A 19,424-nucleotide genomic window follows, 5' to 3' on the forward strand; every position below is an offset into this window, starting at 1 on the left:
CTACGACGAGAGTAGTGGAGAATGTGCACCGATCCCGGAGAAGGTACAGCCTAAAAATACAGTCTCAAAGCCCCATAGCGCGAGCCTCAAAGTGCGAGCTACAGCCGGTACAGCGTCAAAGCACGAGCTGTGACTAGGCAAGAACGCGAGCAACTGGCACGTGACTCACGAACCGAACGTCACAAAGACTAAACCGGCTTGGACAGAAACAACGTATACGTGCGATCATGGCGTAGAGGGCGCTTTTAGTCAGTTTGGTTGTCAGATGAATATCTATTCTCTAAATCACAAATATTGCATAAATATATAATTATTCTTTTGTCGCCTCCACTGTGCCGCTCACTATACAACGGCTTATCTGCACACGGCGTGCTTGCACAAGACCCTAAAATGCGTAACTCTGCACAGTTCAAAGAACTCTTCTATAAAGGGCAAACGGAAACGCGACCTGCTGCAGCATGGTTAGAAAATACATTTTGTATCTTTGAATAAGTCTCGTGTCTGTGATGTATACCGGAAACTACAAAACAGTGTTTTATTAGTTGCAAGGACGCTATATTGGGATGTTATGCAAAGTAATCTTAAATATAGATCTTGATGTAAATCCTCATAGCACGCGGTATCCCAGGCAATCTAAAAGCGATGCGCCTGTTTGCATGCTGCTGCTCATGGGGCTGCACAGTTTATGGAAAACTCGCATTCAAATCGAAGTTAACGAGTTGAAGGGTGGCGAAACAGGAAATACATACCTGCCTATCTACCTAATGACTTGCCGAAATGTGCTTGAATCGAGGCAAATAATAATTCGCAATACTAATAGAAAGCAACCAGTGCAAATCAGCTGGAATGGCACGAAGAAACCTTTAAGATCAGGTCTCCCTTTCAAGAACGCCTCATTAGGTAAATTTATAAACGTGCAGTAAGGTATAAAATGGCAATAAACATTGAACTTACCTCCCACATGCTTTCGGCGCCCCTTAATTTTTCGCTGACACTTCCATTGTACACTGTATACAATAGTCGATCTCTAATCCCAAAGCAAAATGTGAGTTAAGTGTTTCTGACCAAAAGGTGCAGCATATATGTTTAGGACACAAGTTTCGATAACAGATTTGAGTTATTCGGAAGTTTGCCTGACGGCAGAAGTGGTTATATATACATATTGAAACAGGTTTCTAATTCATCAGTACGATATGGACGCACAGAAGCACAGACGTTAAAAATACCAAATTGTATATAGCTTTAAGAAATGCTTCGCGTATATTTGGCGCGTAATAATTCGCAGCACCGAATGCTTTCTGCAAAGTCACCAGCACATTTATCTTTTAATGCCATATCAGTTGTATCGATGTCTTGCTGTATGAGAAAATTCTTCCATTGTTCATGTGTATAAGGACCACGTGTTCCATATGCATGGAAAGTTTTCTGCAAGTGGCAGCTTTATTATTGCGTATAGTCATAGCAACTATTGGGAGCGAGCGGCTGCCTCAAAGCTGCACATCCACATGAGAGTATTTGGAGCGATGGTGCTACGTCCAACGTGGGTGGATTGCTTAAGGCTCCTATGCCGACGCTGCAGTAATATTCAAGTAGGGCAAGACGCATACCTTCCGAGAGGACAACCGACTCAGCTAGACAGTTTAGCACTCATAGCTGTGCTCTCCCTTCGGTAAGAGAAACCGGGCAATGCGGCATGAAGATGCTTTTCTTCACACGAGGCAACGGCAAGGGCTCAATCACAACGTCTTATCAACTCGCATCGGCGTGAAAAGGATTACATGCCACGTTGGCTGCGGACAGATCCGGTAGAATACGGCATCGTGGACTACGAGGAGGTTGTCTCGACGAAAACTGGGTTGCTTAACAAGAGCGGACGAGAGCACATCTCGTGCTCCTCAGTCTGTCCAATTAGGCAAATAATCCTAATAGCATCACTTAAGTTCGATAAAGGCGATAACGCGCGCATTAATAAACTCTACTAGAATTCAGTGTCACGTATGAAGGCCTGGCCCTTACCCTGGCCACTCAGGTTCCAGTGCGTTTCGGCTTTACGATAAGCCTTAACACGGTATTTTTCCGTGCCACGAACGAATGCGTAGCTGATACCATGTGCGAGGATGTAATGAAGTAAGCCGATTATTCAGCACCGGTACCAGATGCGATAACGCCTGTTCGTAGCAAATAGGCTCGGGAAAGTTCTCAGGCAGGAGTTAAGCCGCCGCCTTAAGCACCAGTGTGATCTTACGGGAACTGCGCAGAAGTTTCAGCGAACAAGCAATCGCGGCTGCTGTTAAGGTAGGCACGTCTTGAAAGTTCTCCCGGGGTATTTAGCAAGGCAGAGAGAAGAGCCGTGATGAATATTAGGCCCTGTACTAAAATAGCTACGCATTTTAATTAATACCAATCAAAACTGTTGTTCCGATAACTTTGATTTGTAATATCAAGAACTGGCCAAAGCCCCACGCGGCCCAGCGGTATGTGTTAGAGGATGCCAAAGACTGCTAAATTGGAATGAAGGATATCGTTCACACTGTTCGTTATAGTGTACAACTGCCTCAGAAGTGACTCAATAAAACTCCCCAATCGCTGCACCAACCCTGCTGTACGACTATCAGTGCGTCTCGCTAATAATCAGACTTGTTTGCGAAATTGTTGGCAGCTGCTAAATTACGATGCAGTGAAGAAGCTGGTGACTGTGGTTCCTCACATTAGTTCTGCATATCTGTTGTCACTACACGTTCAATATGAACGGGAAGGTAATGCTAGTTCAAGAACTACGTGATATAAACGTAAACGAGAGGCCGTAAAAAGCCCGCTTTTCCATAAAGAATCGATATAAGGTTTCATCCCGTATGTACAAGTAATGGAGACTAGTTTCAAAGCTAATCGACCCTGAAGGATGAAGTCAGAGCACGAATTTAGGCACCTAAAAGAACGAGAAAAGAACATTCACCTTTTAGAGTATCGTGTATGTAATGAATTTGTACAACCTACAGTAACTTAACGTGGACTCGTGGTATGCCACGCGAGAGTATCTACACTCCAACTCTTACGGAATGCGGCCGCTGCTGGAGGATGTCGAACCTACTACCTAGAGCTCAACAGCGAAACGCCATAGCCAATGAGCAAACGCAGCGGGCACTTACAAATAACCACGCTATGTACCGATGTTAAGTTTACTTGTGGCATATAAAAAGGCATGGTGTCAATAAAAACACAACTTTCTCGTGAATGAGAAGTGCGATGCATGGGCAGGTGAAAGCTTTTTTTTTTCCTTAGGGGGGGGGGGGGCGGAGGGAGGGGAACTATTGTGTTACCAGGCGTCGGTACGCAATCGCAGCGGTGGAGCGGGGGCGTAGAGGTAGGCCATTCGCCTCGCATGCAAGAGGACCGTGGTTCGAATCCCGGTGCCACGCAATTTTCCACTCGATTAAAAAAAAATCCGCGTGTTGATAAAATTGCGTAAACAGGCTTGGAGTGCGGCATGAAAAAGCTGGCAGCATTATGTATCTAGTTCTATGACCTTGAGGCTTGCCAAAAGTGCTGCCGATGTTTGCTCAGTTGAATAAAAGTTTTGACTTGAGGAAGACGGTTGTATTGGCCATCAGTAGAGCTTTTCGGTTGCTCTGTTAACCTAGAGGCACACCGCAACACGTTTTACTGCAGTCCTGAAATGCGATCGACATAATGGAGCTATATGCATAAATATCTTACCGCCAACACTATAACGATGCGTCAAGTTAAATCGGTGTTTATCGGCAAGGAAACATTGCCAATCCGCCACTCCTAGCTGCTCCCGCTATTTCTTGGAAGGCTTACACTGCGGAGGCTTCTATGGAGCAAAGCGGTGCTCGCGTCTCTGATATCCTGCAATGGTGAACCCGTATAAGGTAGGGTGAACCCTACCTTATATGTTGGCATTCGCGGGAAAAGAAGGTCAGTGAATTTTTACTTTTGTCAATGAGACAGCTGGAGGTTTTAAAGCGCAGTTTAGGGACAGGGAAATCGGTATTCATAGTTCGGCTATGCTCTTGGTGAATCGTTGATAATTTTTTTAATGAGTATACTTTATTGTAAGATTGTTGTGCAGGCCGAAAATGGATGGCGAAAAATAAAAAAAAAATGCGCCGCTGCGCCTTGGACTTCTCTCGCGTACATAGTTGCACCGCGCTTGAAATTCCTTTCATTACTTCCTTGCACCTAGTGAAACCACAATATAAGTGAAAGGACGTGCAATCGCTTACTTGGCATTTCCAGATGGGAGACCTTGTATTTAAGGAAATAGTATTGCTCTATCACTGCGGCGTGAGTGTGTTCTTTTCTTTTATAGGTTTATGTGTCACAGTGATTCGCAGAAGAAATGTAAGTTGACGTTTTTGTCTATGGGAACAGTAGCGAACATGTTAGTAGCAAGCATATGTACGTGAGGAGGTCTGAATAATAATAATGATCATCATCATACCCGACGCGGTGGCTTAACGGACATGGTGTTGCGCTGCTAAATACGAGGTCCGGGATCAAATCCCAGCCGCGGCGGCGGCATTTTGATAGGGGGCGATGTGCAAAAACGCCCGTGTAGTGAACTTTGGGGGCACGTTAAAGATCCCCTGGTGGTCAAAATTAATCCAGAGTCCCCAAATACGGCGTGCCTCATAAACAAATCGTGGTTTTGGCACGTGACATCCCGGAATTCAATTCAATTCATTAATCATCATGACTGTCACCGACGTCGTTTACTATCATCATCGTCACGTGTACGTGCACTGCAAGACGATCTCCTGCGATATCGTGTTACGTGCCCTTCTTGTGTCAGCTTATTTCGAGTTATGCCTGCAAATTTCCAAACTTCACCATACCCCCCCCCCCCCCCCCTCCCAGTTCAGCGCCATCCTCGACTGTGCTTCCCTTACCTCTGCACCCATTCTGTAAGCAATTAACCACTGGTTATTCGCCCTACGCTGTAAGTGGCCGGCGCACCTCCATTTTTTTTCTCACAGTGTAAGCTAGAATATCGGCTACTCCCGCTGCCTCCCTAATCCGCACTGCGGTAACCCATGAACTTGATGAGCAAACTGCTTCCTCTAATGCACGTGTACGCGCAGTCTTTCCATCACGCCGTTTCTCTCTCATTCCCTTGCCTTTACTTTCCCGAGCGTGAATAAGCATGGGGTTCTTCGGCTGGTACGACTGTCTTGTTCACTATGGCAGGGGCGTTGCGTCTGCCCGTCATCCTTCGTAACAGTGGCGACCAGAATTCCCGCGGATAAGCAACAGCGGCAAGGTACCGGCCACGACAGGGAGACACCCATCGGCCCAGCCGCTGTCATGGCCCTCAAGCTTCTGGATTTTATAGAGGGCACAGATAAGTGACACGCGTACCTCGTAAAAGTCGACGCTTACAGATGACGCCAAAAAGAGGGCCTTGTTGGTTGCCGCATTGGGATCTACGACCGTGGAGATTCCTTGGGGCAGAATAGCATCGACAAAGCCGAGCTCGCTAAGCTAGGAAGTCGTTTCAACATTGAATGAGCTCTATGATCCATCACCGAACGAGATATCGGAAAGTTTCAAGTTCGTTCATCGAAGCCAACAAGAAGGAGAGTCTATGAAGGCGTTTATCGTCAAGATTCATAGGATAGCCCATAACTGCAACTTCGATGTTGCAGCGAATACTGAGGGATAGCATCATATGCGGAGTGCGGTCGAAAAACTTGCAGAAACAGCTACTAGTGAAGAAAGACTTGACCCTTTCCGAAGCCGAAACGCTTGCTCCAGCAGCAGAAACCGCACTGCTAGGTTCCCATTAGCTGGACAGGGAAGGTGACGCCGTCAGTGGGCTCAACTTTCAGCTAAAAGAGGAACCCGCAATATTAAGGAATGAGCCGAGCATGTTATCGCAACAATGTAGCTGCCGTGGCAGACAGGGGCATCAAGGCACGGCGTGCTCATTTCGAAGGCGACGGTGTTACAAATGCAGGCGACAAGGTCACTGGGCGCGACTATGTTCTCGAACAGTTCCCGAACATCGAACCTTGACGATAACCGAATGTTCAGAGGAAACTGAAGATAGCGGCAGTAATGCATTGCCAGTACGGTCAGTAAAAAGTAATGAACGTCTGGCTCCGCCCATACGGAAACTTGTCACGTGGAATGGAATTCCACTGAAGATGATAAGCGACCCCGGCTCGCCTGTCTGCGTGGTGTTCAAAGCAGTGTACGAAGCCCATCGTCATAAGTGCCCACCGTTTTCTGAGGCTGCGTTAACCCTTTCATGTAACCTTGGAAAGTTACCAGTGCTTGGCGTTCTGCAAATGCAAGCTTCCTATACGTCTGCGACAGTTGGCTGCAATCTCGTGGTGCTGAACAGCGAATATCCTAGCTTTTGCGGCCGTGACTTATTGCATAAACTCGAGATACAAGGGGTGCCGTTTCTTCACAACGCGTCGCAGTCAGCGGAAGTGAAGCTGGAGAGTCAGGGAGCTGCACCCGTCATGGACCAGTAGGCTTACCTTTTGACGGAGGGCGTGGCACTCAAGGGTCTACCCGCACCGTGCATATAAAGGACGGAGGAACACCAAAGTTCTGCAAGGCAAGAAACGTTCCATTCTCTCTATTAGCCAAGTTATCCACCTAGTTAGACCGACTCATGGCCGTGGGAATTATTTCGCCTGTTTCTTATCCAGAATGGGCAACCCCGGTGGTTCAGGCATTGAAAAGCGATGGGACAGTTCACATCAGCGGAGATTTTAAAGTAACACTGAACCCAGTCTGTGAACTGGAAAGGTATCCTCTACCCGTAGTAGACGACATTTTCGCTATGTTCTGTGGTGGAACGTAGTTCAGCGTCGTGGATTTACACGAAGCCTACAACCAGATTCGTCTGGGCAAAGATTCTCCTAAATTAGCTGTTATAAACCCTCACAACGGCCTGTTCAGTTTAAATCGGCTGCCATTTGGAATTGCGTCCACACCTGCAATTTTTCATGGAACGATTATGTTCTGCAAGGCCTTCCAGGGGTTCAAGCGCACTTAGATGATGTCCTAATAGCAGATGCAAACGATAAGCCGAATACGAACCTGCAGGCAGTTCTGCAGCGTTTCAGGAATACGGCATCAAGCCACGGGCAGACAAGTGCCGACTAGGTGAGGCGTCCGTTACGTATCTAGGACATAGAATTGAGTGGCGGTGTTGCACCCGTTAGAGAAGAATATCGAGGCAATTAAGCTGGCTCTGACTCATAGAAATATTGCGGAACTGCGGTCCCTTTGGGGCATGATTACGTTTTATAACAAATTTTTGCCTAATCTTTCCACGCTCCTCAGCTCCTTATACACACTTCTGGAAAAGAAAACGAAAGGGTCTTGCGAAGGGCCCAATCATGATGCATTCCGGAAGGCTAAAGCCATTCTCTGTTCCGCTCCGGTGCTGACTCACTTCGACACTTCAGGAGAGAGCTATTGTTGGAGGTTGACGCGTCACCCTACGGTGTGGGAGCGGCCTTATTCCATCGAATTGCAGGACAGTATCGGCCCCTAGGATTCCCATCTCGGACGCTCACTGCCACAGAAAAGTTATTCGCAGATCGAACGTGAGGCATTAGCTCTTGCCTATAGGCTGTCACGAGATTCCGAGATTATCTGCTGAGCAGAGAATCCACACTTGTAACTGACCACAAACCATTGTCGCGTCTCCAACGAGCGGGCAAACAAACGTCGGTTGTGGCCGCTACCCGCATTCAGCGATGGACTATCATATTCGGCGCCTACCGATGTCAGTTGCAACATAAGCCTGGAAAATTCACGTGCAATGCCGATGCTCTGAGCCGCTTACCTCAACCCTTACAGGAGGAAGCGGAGTGGGAATATGAGGCCCAAATTGTACTGACCCTGGACCAGCGGAATCAGCCTGCCGTGCCATTAAAGGAATTGAAAGCACTCACGGGAAGTACACGCGGGAAGGTTGGCAGCACAGTTTTGACATGGAAACGAAAGAAATGGCGGAGTTCTGCAAAAAGCGGCATGAGCTGTCTGTTACTGAAGTGGTTTACTGGGGCCATCACTTTGTAGTGGCAACAGATGCGCGAGTAAAGCTGCTAAAGCTACTACATGCAGCCCACCCAGGCGTGTCCGCTATGAAGGCAAAAGCCAGGCCTTTATTTTGGCGGCCTGGCTTAGAGCAAGTCATCGAGCCCGTTGCTGCAATATGCAACAACTGCGTGCACACATTACCGACGCCTCAGGTGAAAGAACCAGTAAATTGGCCCGATACGCGCGAAAGGTGGTCGCGCTTGCATAACGACTATGCGGGACCAATAAAATGAAAAATGATACTGGTAGTCGTCGATTCACACACAAAGTGGATTGAGGCGGTTTCCGTGTCACAGGCACCATTAATGGCCTCAGGACAATATTTAGCCGTTTTGGCGTGCCGTGCACGGTCGTGTCCGACAACGGGACGCCATTTGCAGCATGGGAGTTCGAGCAGTATACGCAGCGAAATGGAATCGCGCATATTCGAACGCCTCCCTATCAATCCCAGGGTAATGGCCTAGCCGAGCGAGCCGTTCGCACAATCAAAGAAGGCTTGAACAAGATATTAGGCGTTTCCCTCATAAAGTCGTTGGCTCTGGTGTTCTGCAATTATCGAAACCCACCACACCAAGCGCAACCACAGGAGCTACGCCGCTCTGCGCGATCAAAGGTTACTGAGGGTGAAAAAATGCGCTAACCCATGTACTTGACGAGCAAGCTATTTCCTCTAGTGCGCATGTGCGAAGTCTTTCTATCGCGCCTTCCCTCTCCCCTTTCCTTTCCTTTACATTCCCGAGCGTGAATGAACCCGGCGTTGTTCAGCCGGTACGACTCTCTCGTGTACTACGGCAGGGGCGTTGCCTCCACCCGTCAACCCATCGTAACACACACCAGTGTCTTCCTGTCTGTTAAACGTTGCTCCCTCCATTTTTCATTCTTTTGCTCGACTGCTATTACACATTCCTAGCTGTGGGTAGCGCTCAGCGGACGAAGGACAAAGGTAGTATTGTATCGTTTACTTCTTTTGTCTTTGGTCAGGGCTTGCGCAGCCCTCGTTAGAAATATCTTCAGTTACGAACTCGCCCAGCTTGCTGAGTTTATACTATTACACGATAGGTCCTTGAGAACCAGGCGAACATTGTGAGATATAAACTTGAGTATACATGAGGGCTGTCGAGAAATGAGATCTCCGTCTACATTTTGCTATATTTGTACCCTAAATGAGGCTGATCAATAACGCTATTGAATTTACACATAAAACCTATATTTGAGGCCTGTGTGGTAGCTGCGAAATTGTTTGAGGTTAGTCACGCGGTCTACTGGACCAGCTCATGCAATTGTCATGGTGTCCATCGTCCGAAACACAGAATTGTAATGACAATGAACGAGAAAACAGAAACGTCGTTTGGAGCCAGCTGACTGGTTCTTCAGGATCAGGCAGGAAAGTTGTATCCACATATTAGTTCGGATTATGCAGAGGCATGTCCAGTTGCATTTGCAGTGGAAAAAAAGCACAGCAAACGACCTGACCGTATTCAGGAAAGCTTGACAAAGACGATTTTATTCCTAGTGGCCGAGAAAGCCTACATAGGGAACACTTAAATTAGCTTGTCTCCGCTAGGACGGAAATATTTCTGAGCACAGGCTCAGGTGCCTCAAAAGTGAATGTAGCCGTTTAACAGCGCTGCTGGCACAGCAAGAATTGGTTATTAAATTTGTTTTATGCTACACGCCTTCGTATCAGGAAGGCGAAAGCGCAGAAAGCATTTGGTAAGCCTGGCTTAACGGTACGATGTGCGATGTGTATGAAATTTGCAGTCGGAAGACTTTCGCGTCTATGGTCTAATGAAAGGCGCACTAAACATAAGAAGGATCTAGCATACATGAGCTTCATTTGCCGAAGTGAGCTCATGCCTTCTCGAACAGAACTGGTTGTCCTACCAAAAATGCATGCACGTCATGCTTTATCCTTGCGTAAAGAATGTTTCAGAGGGAACCTATGTTGAGAAATCCGGAACGCCTGTGGAGCGCGTCCCTTTTCTTTGTACGTATGTAATGCAGTTTGGATGAAGCTATTCGGAGGGTAAAAGTACGTGCACGGTAAATCTTTAGGGGGCGAATGTCGCCTCTATAGTGCGTTGCAAAAAAAAAATTATCTGTGCTTCAAAACTACATGCCCTGAGAAGTAAATCGTCTCCCCAGTAACAGTTTAGTTTCTGCCGAAACTCGGGTGGCTCCCTGTAGAATGCATCTAATTTCTTTTTGCGTTTTCTCTCTTTCCTAATTAAAACAGCCTGCGCTAAATCAGCTTTTCTTACCTAGAGAAGTTTGAAAGCATTGCGTAATCTTACCTAGATAATTTCTTTTCAGTTGAGATATAATTTTTTTGAACGTTTCTTTTCTTTTTCTTCCTTTGGGGGAGGGAGAAGGGAAAGCAAGAGGCGAAAGGCAGAGGTTAACCAAATTGAGTGTCCAATTGACTACTCTGCGCAAGGGGTTCGGGTAAGGGCAGAAAAGATAACAAAACAAGAGAAGAAAAAGAAAGGCATCTATTCGCACATTCTGTAGTTTATCAATGAATCCCGTTTATCTTAAAAATCACACTAGATCTTTTAACGCATTTCGGGCTGACGTCGGCGGGCACCAGGATCCAAGTATTCTGACTTCCGTAAGGGGACGGTTGTCAATCTTGTCGAGCGTGGTGCTGAAGACTTTGCATTGAAACGACGAGAATCACAAAGAAGGTGCCTATCGTCTCGTTGCACCCGCAAACTTCACATTCTGGACTTGTGGTCATTCCTATGAGGTAGGAGGGGCCAACTTTGTGAGCGTTGGTACATACCTCTATTTCCTTGTAATTATTCGCATGGTATGTAGTGCAGAATAGCTAGACTTTGCCATAAAGAGTAACGTTTGAGAAAAGACCCCCGAGACATGCCTATGAGCTAAGCCTAGCTCATTTAAGTGGTTAAAGATAAACTTAAATGAAAAATACTCGTGGTCCACATAGCACGGAAAGTTGGTTATGTTATTTAGTGAATTGGAAAACGTGATCGAATGGCCATTTATTTTTGCTTTTACACACCTAAATTATTAAAATACTTATGTTTCGCTGTATAGCAGAGGGAAATGAAGTAGTCAATGTAATCGTTACGTCAATCTCTACACAGCAACCGACGTAAAACAGAACATTTCATTAACCAGCATACTTACTAGTCGGATTACATTAATTAATGTCTACAAAATACCTGCTGCCGACGATGGCCAAGATGGCACATATGAGCAGCTCCTTTCTGTTTTATAGAAACTGCTCTTCACGCCACCGACAAGCTGGAGCTTCGCGTTAAGAACGAGTATACATGTAAAGTAGTTCCCGACCGGAACAATAAAAACCTTTTGCCATTTATCGGAAAGAATACTAAAGTCATGGTAGTTATGGTGCAGTTACGAAACAGCACCATGTATCAATCTTCTTGAGCTTGTATCAGTGACTATAAAATTTGTAAATATATCCTTTCTTATTGATCACCTAAATGAGCTGCATGGCTGCTCCAAATTGACAAGCTCCATGGACACAGGATGTGACCAATTTGCAACGTGTTCCAGCATATGCCTGACCATGCTGTCTATTTCGCCTAATGAACCCACGCATTAATGCGATAATCATTATGAGGGTACTTCACGCACTTTCCTGGGTTGGGCCGGGCTAGTCTCGCTGGTTGTGGTGCTGGCTAGGTCTCTAACCATTCTCTCGCCAACCTAGGTGGCTGGGTAGTCAAGAGTCGAATAGCAGCGCATCGGGTGTGTGTACTAAGGGTGCAGGGTTCGAAACCCGTCGTCGGACTAATTAGGGTCACTGACTACGTGGCACTGTGTACATATATGTGGCGCTCCAACGAGTAAATTAATCAAATGAAGTATTTTTACGTGCCAAAACCACGATTCGATTACGAGGCACGCCGTAGTGTTGGACTCCGGAATAATTTTTGCCCAGAACCTATCCGCGTGTTCTGTTTTTGGTAGTTTTACTTTCAGCACGTACAGGATCGGCACAAAAGGAAATCAAAGAAATGTCTGAATGGCGGCGTCTGGGAAAGATAAACTTTACGGCGAGCCGTAAATAAGCAGAATGACCCCGTGGTACGGAAATAGAGGGACAATTGAAAGCCGCTGACCATTCGACAGGTTTTTATTTCATGTTCTTCAAATCTCGAACACTATAGGAAAACTTTTTACACTGCGCCTCTAGTTTCCATGGAAACAAAACAGCGGCACTACGGTCGAGAAAACAGGAGAAAGAAAAAAAAGGTGGCGGGAAGGACGAGGAGGAGGAGGAATTAAGCAAAAGAACAGGAGGTGGCGACACGTTCCAAAATAAATCAGGCTGACGTCTGCGTTAGTCGAAACCAACGAGGCATAACGGCACACCTCATCATGCAAACGGGGGTGACGAACAGGAACAAGATCTGGTGGAAGCGCCCGTGTGGCGTTGCGCAATCTAATTAGTGTAAAGCATGGAAACACTCCTGCGCATATGAGACGGGGAAGGCGAGAGTAGTTCGTGGTACAGAAATAAATATTCACAAATGAGGTTGTCTGTCCTCCGAAAAGAAAAGCTCACCGCGAAAGTCTCTTTTGGCTCTAAGTTTCGCGGAAGTCCGAGAGCAGTATAATAAGGAATGAACATCGCAAAAGCGAAACGACGAAGCGCTAATGGGGAAGGTGATTCAAGGAAACGCAACTGTTGTGGACCCGCTGAAAGCGTAAGCTAGTTCTTGCAGCGCCTTGTTTTAACCTTTTCTATTACCGTGTTGCTATGGTACTTTATGCATAGCTCGAAAGCTGGCGAAGAACTGGCTTCCGCTGTTAAGAAAGACACTGAGGTTATGCTTCGGCGGTCATTTATAACTTCTCTTTTCCATCGCGTCACATAAAATTCATGGTTGTAGTTGTACCATGGTTCGCTGTAATGTTGTCACATCCGCCCGCATTCACCTCCTCCATACGTACTCAAGCATCGCACTTGCCTTTACCATTTCTCGAAAGGCCATCAGCTGTGTGGCTTTGCGAGTCACGAACACATACCCAGGAATTCTGGACAAGCGTTTGGTTTCCTTTTTCGCCACCACGTGGCGTATCCACCTTAATGATTTGAAATTCGCGCCGTGACGTATGCCATGACGCACAACAAAAGAAAACATAATAAAAAGAAGCGCACCCTGAGACTGTTGCTTCACCTCGGTACTTGAAAACGAGCGCGCTCAAGTATCGGCCTTATCTGCTACTTGCCCGACTGGCAATGAATCGACGATTTTGTTAGACACCTTGCCAGACAGCTCGTTGGCATTCCGTGTGAGATGTCTGGCCGAGATAATGGCTCCCGCAAAGCTTCCCTTTGGTTTCCTTCGTTGTATTTTCCTATTATTTGTACACCACTGCAGCCGTGGGCTTCCATATAGTCAGCTTTGTGTTTCGTGGGTTTCCGGTAGAACCGGAATGATTGAATAAGAGGAAGCTTTAGCTAGGGCCTATCTTCGATGCCGGCCGCTCAAATACATGTAAAAGGCATGATTTTGTGCGAAAACAGCTCAATGACCTGAATGAGAATTGTTGCATTTAAGAGAGAACCTGTAGCATTTAAGAGAGAACGTTAAATCAGTGATTGCAGCAGAAATAATTTTGATTTAGGCCATATAGAAGTATTGACAAGACGTCGGAAATCAGTAAATCTGAAAAAAGAATAGAAGTACGAAGTTTACAAATCCGCTTGTTAGCATCAAAAACTGGTATCACATCTCTATATTGGAGCAGCTCAATCGGGCAAGTTTGACGTATGAATTTATGATGTATGTGAGGTTGTTACAATGCTTGTCAAGGTTTTGCGAATGCCACATTCAGGAATTAGTGGTGTACTTAAGGGTGGCATATGTTATATCATTTTCGTCCGCAATAAATGAAATATTAGGTGCAGCTTAGAGAATTGCGACATTATTTTTTGTTGGTGAGGTGCGGGGTTGTATACTTCAGGTAGCGTTTCTTTAAATTTCGCATATTTTCAGAATTTAAAAAAGTGGAAGTTAAATAAAAATTCGTGGTTTCTGCAATCTCATTTTAACGGTCTCTTGTGAGTTCAACATAACTAATTAATTTCGGTGCAGTGATTGTGAGAAGAAACCATTGTTCATTTCCCATGTAGGAGCTAAAGCTTCCGGTTAGGTTCGATTTAGAATATTATTGCTGAAAGAAGAAGCAAGACCGGTAGCGTATTTACAGTATGGGGGCCGCAATTCGATGGGGGTGAAAATGCGAAAACACCCTTGTACTTAGATTTTGGTGTACGTTGAAGAATCCGAGGTGGTCGAAATTTTCCTGAGTCCTCCACTATGGCGTGCCTCATAATCAGATGGTGGTTTTGGCAGGTAAAGCTCCATAATTTAATTTTTTGTAAGTTACAGAATCAGGAGTAATTTACAGTAATTGGCAAAGACAATTACTGCAGTCTAGTTTCTGAAGCATTGTCTTCTTCAGTCCCAAGCTCCTGCTCATCTTCCTCAGCGTTGTGCAGAACTGTGTAACGTATTTCCACCTGGCATAGAAGCGCCATTCCGCTGATTTTTATGCTGAAACGGACTAGTAGCGTTTTAGGCAGCCAAGTACGGCGTCATGGGATGCCTGGATGGAGCGAGTAGTAGGTGCGGTCGGAGAGATCTCATAGGTTACGTCGCTTACCTGACAAAGGACCCGTTAAGGCCGGAATAGCGGGACATTAGTTTTTTCGAGCGGCCGAAGCGGCGGCGGGGAGATCGCCGAAGGACAAGATCCCTGGGAACATAATCGGCGTCCCGGTGACTAATGTCACAAATGCTTTTCTGCGTTTTCTAAGAAGCACAAAGGCGACGGTGAGCAACTAGGCATGTTTCTTGGGCTCGAGCAATTACATGGCGGGTATATTGAAACAAGGGCTCTTGAGTAGTAGGCATTATTGTAAAAAGGCAATACTGGATCTCGGCCGTACAAGGAATAAAATGGCGAGTAACCTATAGTGTCGTAGCGTGATTAATTGTAGGCGAATGTGACAAAAGTGAGAGCAATATCTGAATCAATATCTTCCAAGCTTTCTTTATCAGTCACATTACTTACACGGCACCGTACCTCAAGTGGAGCAAAATTGAAAAGAACAAACTCGACACACTCATCAGGTCCGGCGTCAAAAGAACACTCGGTATTCCACAATCCGCTAGCACATTAAAACTACTTGAACTTGGAATTCACAATACCACAGACGAATTAATTGAAGCACAGTTTATTGCACAGATCTCCAGGCTTTCGTCAACTAAGCCGGGAATCAAAATTCTTGATGAAGCTGGTCAACTCCCTATGCAGGCTCCGCTCAACCGACACCCCCTGTCTAAATTAGCCCGTGAAGGTATAAAGGTCGAGCCCGTGCCGAGGAACATCCACCCAATATATAACGAAGGTCGCAGAAGAGCGCCGGCTAGAGCCATCCTTCGACGAATAGATCCTTACGGGGCAGATGCATTCTTCGTTGACGCCGCCAAATATGGCAGCGAAGACAGGTTTGCAATCACGGTCGTTGACGCGCGCGGAACGCTTATCAGCGCAGCATCAATCTACGCCAAACACGCGAACGAGGCGGAGGAAACCGCGATAGCCTTGGCTCTTCAAGCCGCAAAAGGCCCGGCGTCCATTTTCTCTGACTCGCGCACGGCGGTCAGGGCTTTCTCGTCCGCTCTAGTTTGTAAACACGCAGCCAACATCGTTAACAGATGCTTTCGTATTAATACGCGAGAAGAAACTGCAGGTCATATCAACATAGCATGGTTCCCGGCACACATGGACGATGCAACTAACCGAGCGGGTTGCAACCCTAACGAGCGGGCCAACTGCCTGGCGCGTGAATTCACGAACCGCGCCAGAGCTAGCAGTCCGGCTCTCCCGCAGGATTGTCCCTTCAAAGATAAACCTACAACCTTTCACGAAATTACGTCACATTACAGACAAAGCAGGAGAAAATTCCCTCCCCCCAGTCCGAAACTGAACAGGGCTCAGGCTGTTACTTTCAGGCTTTTACAGACGAGATCGTACCTCACCCCGAGAGCGCTTAGTTGGATAGACCCGAACTTTCCGCAATCGTGCTCCAAATGCGGTCACGCGTGCTGCTCCTTCGACCACATGCTCTGGCTGTGCCCGTACAACGCGGGCTCCGACTTTCATAACGAGTCCAAGTGGGACGCCTTGCTGAAGAGCTCGGATTTCACAAGCCAACTACAGGCCGTCCAGAGGGCCCGCGACGTCGCGGAGAGTCACCATCTCCCTGTCCCGTAGTGGGTGGAGCCACCAACTTGATCGGGGAGCCTTCGGGTGCCCCCTAATCAAGTTCCTCAGGACACTCTAATAAAGTTCTTGTCACTGTCACCACTTGGTAATGGTAGTGACGATAGCCTTACTGTGATTACTGTGATATATACGGGTTGGTCCGGTTACAACCTTAGACAGATGTCTTGGCCAAAGTAGAATCTATGCACGACCATTGTTGGTTAATTGAGTTACTTCGAGTGGTGTAGCACTCCAAACCAAATTCTTCATGCACAAACTCAGTGAACCATTTATTTTCTGGTTTTCAAATGCCCACATTGAAGTCTTCAATGATGGTCACAAAGGTAGTGTCATCGCAGCTAACCAATGCAAAGTGCGTGGTAATGAACTTCTCAGTACCACACTTGGGTGTGCCTGAATATACATATATAGACAGTGGATATCATAATTTCGTCTTTCGTTTGTACGGCAGACACTGCACTCCACAGTCGGTGCCTCTCTCCTCTTACGAGTCATGTTGTATGGTTGTACATACATTTCCGCCTATGCATATGCGGCAATGCCTTCTGCGCGTGAGACCATGTGCGGTTCACAAATGATTCCAGCATGCCCATCGACGGGAAACAATGCATCTTTATTATTATTATTATTATTATTATTAGTAGTAGTAGTAGTAGTAGTAGTAGTAATAGTAGTAGTAGTAGTAGTAGTAGTATGGGCGGAGCACTTGAAGCCTGCTTCACCTCTGCCGCGTGACAGCCCGATACTTCGCAACCTCCAGGATCGGCCAAAATTCTTGCTCCCTGACACGACAAATGCATTTCGGGGCAGAGGTACGCAGCTTCGCTGTGAAAGCGCCTGTACAGTCAGTATTGCCACCCTGTATTTTGTCTCGATGGCACCATCACCATCGGCACGGTCCCGCTAGGAGCTACTAGCGGTTCGCGTTCGTTATCTTCCTTGCGTCTTGACGGCGATGACGCGCTAAATCTGCACTATCATTGCGTCGTGCACCCCTACTTCGCCCAAGCCAGCTTTCGGCGGCACACGTTCGCTTTTGTATTTACATCAAAGGTTTAAACTGCTTGATTTAGAAAAAAAAACAAAACAAATGTACATCAAAAGTGCACTGGCCGCAGGGAACGTACTCACGGAGTGATGCTATTGATCACATTATCACAAGAGGCTGGGCTCTGTCAGGTCGCCCTTAAAGACGGTCTTTTTCAGCGTCAGTTATGCTTTCAGAGTTTATCTGTAAAGGATTTGTAAAATAGAAGCATGTTTATTAATTATTCGCTCAGCTAGGTAGTCTCGCGGACTGGCTCCAAGCTACACATGTCCGTTACCCACCTAAGATCAATTATTGACAATTTAATTATCGTACCTTCGTTTATTACGAAAACAACTGCTCAGCTTACTCCGTATGTAGAGGCTACCAATTTCAACACTGGAATGATAGCAATAATGTCAGCAAGATTTACATTGCTCTATTAAAATTTGGCGCCGTTAAAAAGTAACTGCCTGGATATTCATGGTGCAGTACGCTTCTGTTAAAGCAGGTGCAAATGCTCCAACGGGTTTTCTTGTCGCAATTCAAGTTCATCAACTTAAGCACATGCGCTCAACAGTACACTTCTGCTTTTACTACGGACTCTCCTACGTTATACAAGAAGCACCTCAGCGCTACGGTATATCACACAAGGTGTGCGAGAACATTGTGCGCGCTCCCGATTACATATATGAGCGTTGCTGACATCAGGCTGGGTTTCCTGGCGTCATTAAAAATAAAAACAGCTGCCTGGCGGAAATCAATGCAAAATTATTATGGTACATTATATCAAATACAGTAGCGCGCACGTGTGTGTTAGAACAAAAAGTACTGAAGTATTGGGATGAGTGCTTTGCGGAATATATTTTAACTGGCTATTGTTAACACATAAAGAAAAAAATACCGCTTTTTTTCTAGAATTATTGCTGATATACGTATGCAGTCAATGGAAACATGAGTTCCGACCTAGTGCCCGTGGTGGAGGCAGCCCCAAACCGCACGGCTACATTGGCAAACGATATATTGGTTGATCAGGGCTAGAAAATCTAAAGTGGCTCGTTACAATGGGGGCTCATACCCGAAACAAGAACGACATAATCAGGAATGGCCCATACCCTCGTAAGCAAGCAAATATGCAATGGCTGAATATGCATATACATTGTTTGACTATGCGTATGACTTGCTGTTGAATTGACACCATGTAATTATTCGTCTTTTCATTAAACATCATAATTCCCGATTTCTCTCTGCTAAACTTAAGGCCTAGGCTTTTCGCTGCGTAGCCACAAACATTCGCTCGTGTATAAATCACATTCATTCTCGATAGTGGCAGAATGTCGTCATCACACATCATTCCGGGAACCTTCTGTTGCGCGATTTGTCAATTACTCATGCAAGATAAATCAGACCCTAATTCACTGTTCTGATTCCTGATGACGCCAGAAAACCAAGCCTGATGCCGCGAACGCTCAGAAATCTATTAGGGAGAGCAAATAATGCTACCACACACCTTTTGTGATGTACCGTGGCACTGAGGCATTTCTTGAACAATGTAGGAGAATACATTGTAAAGACAGAGGTGCATCCTTGGATGCGTGTGTTCTAAGTTCATCAACTTGAATTCCACCAAGAAAACCTGTCCGAGCATTCGCACCTGCTTTATTAGATGCCTACTGCACTATCATTATACAGGTGGTCTTTTTTAACGGCACCAAATTTTAAGAAATAGATCAATGTAAATCTTCCTGACATTATTATCATTAGAGTGTTCAGACGGTAACCTCCGGATACGGAGCAAGTTGAACAGTTGTGTGCGTAATTCACGAATGTATGTTGATTATCTTTTAAATAATTGATCTTGGGTGGCTAAAGCGAATGAGTAGTTTGGAGCCTGCCTTCGACATTGTATAGTTGAGCGAATATATGCTTATGAAACATGATCCTGTAAGAGTAAGAACAAATATCTTGCAATTAAGCGCTCTCTGAAAGCCTCGCTGACGCGGAAAAA

The sequence above is a fragment of the Dermacentor andersoni genome, chromosome 11 (assembly GCF_023375885.2).
Source record: "Dermacentor andersoni chromosome 11, qqDerAnde1_hic_scaffold, whole genome shotgun sequence".
Taxonomy (NCBI): Eukaryota; Metazoa; Arthropoda; class Arachnida; order Ixodida; family Ixodidae; genus Dermacentor; species Dermacentor andersoni.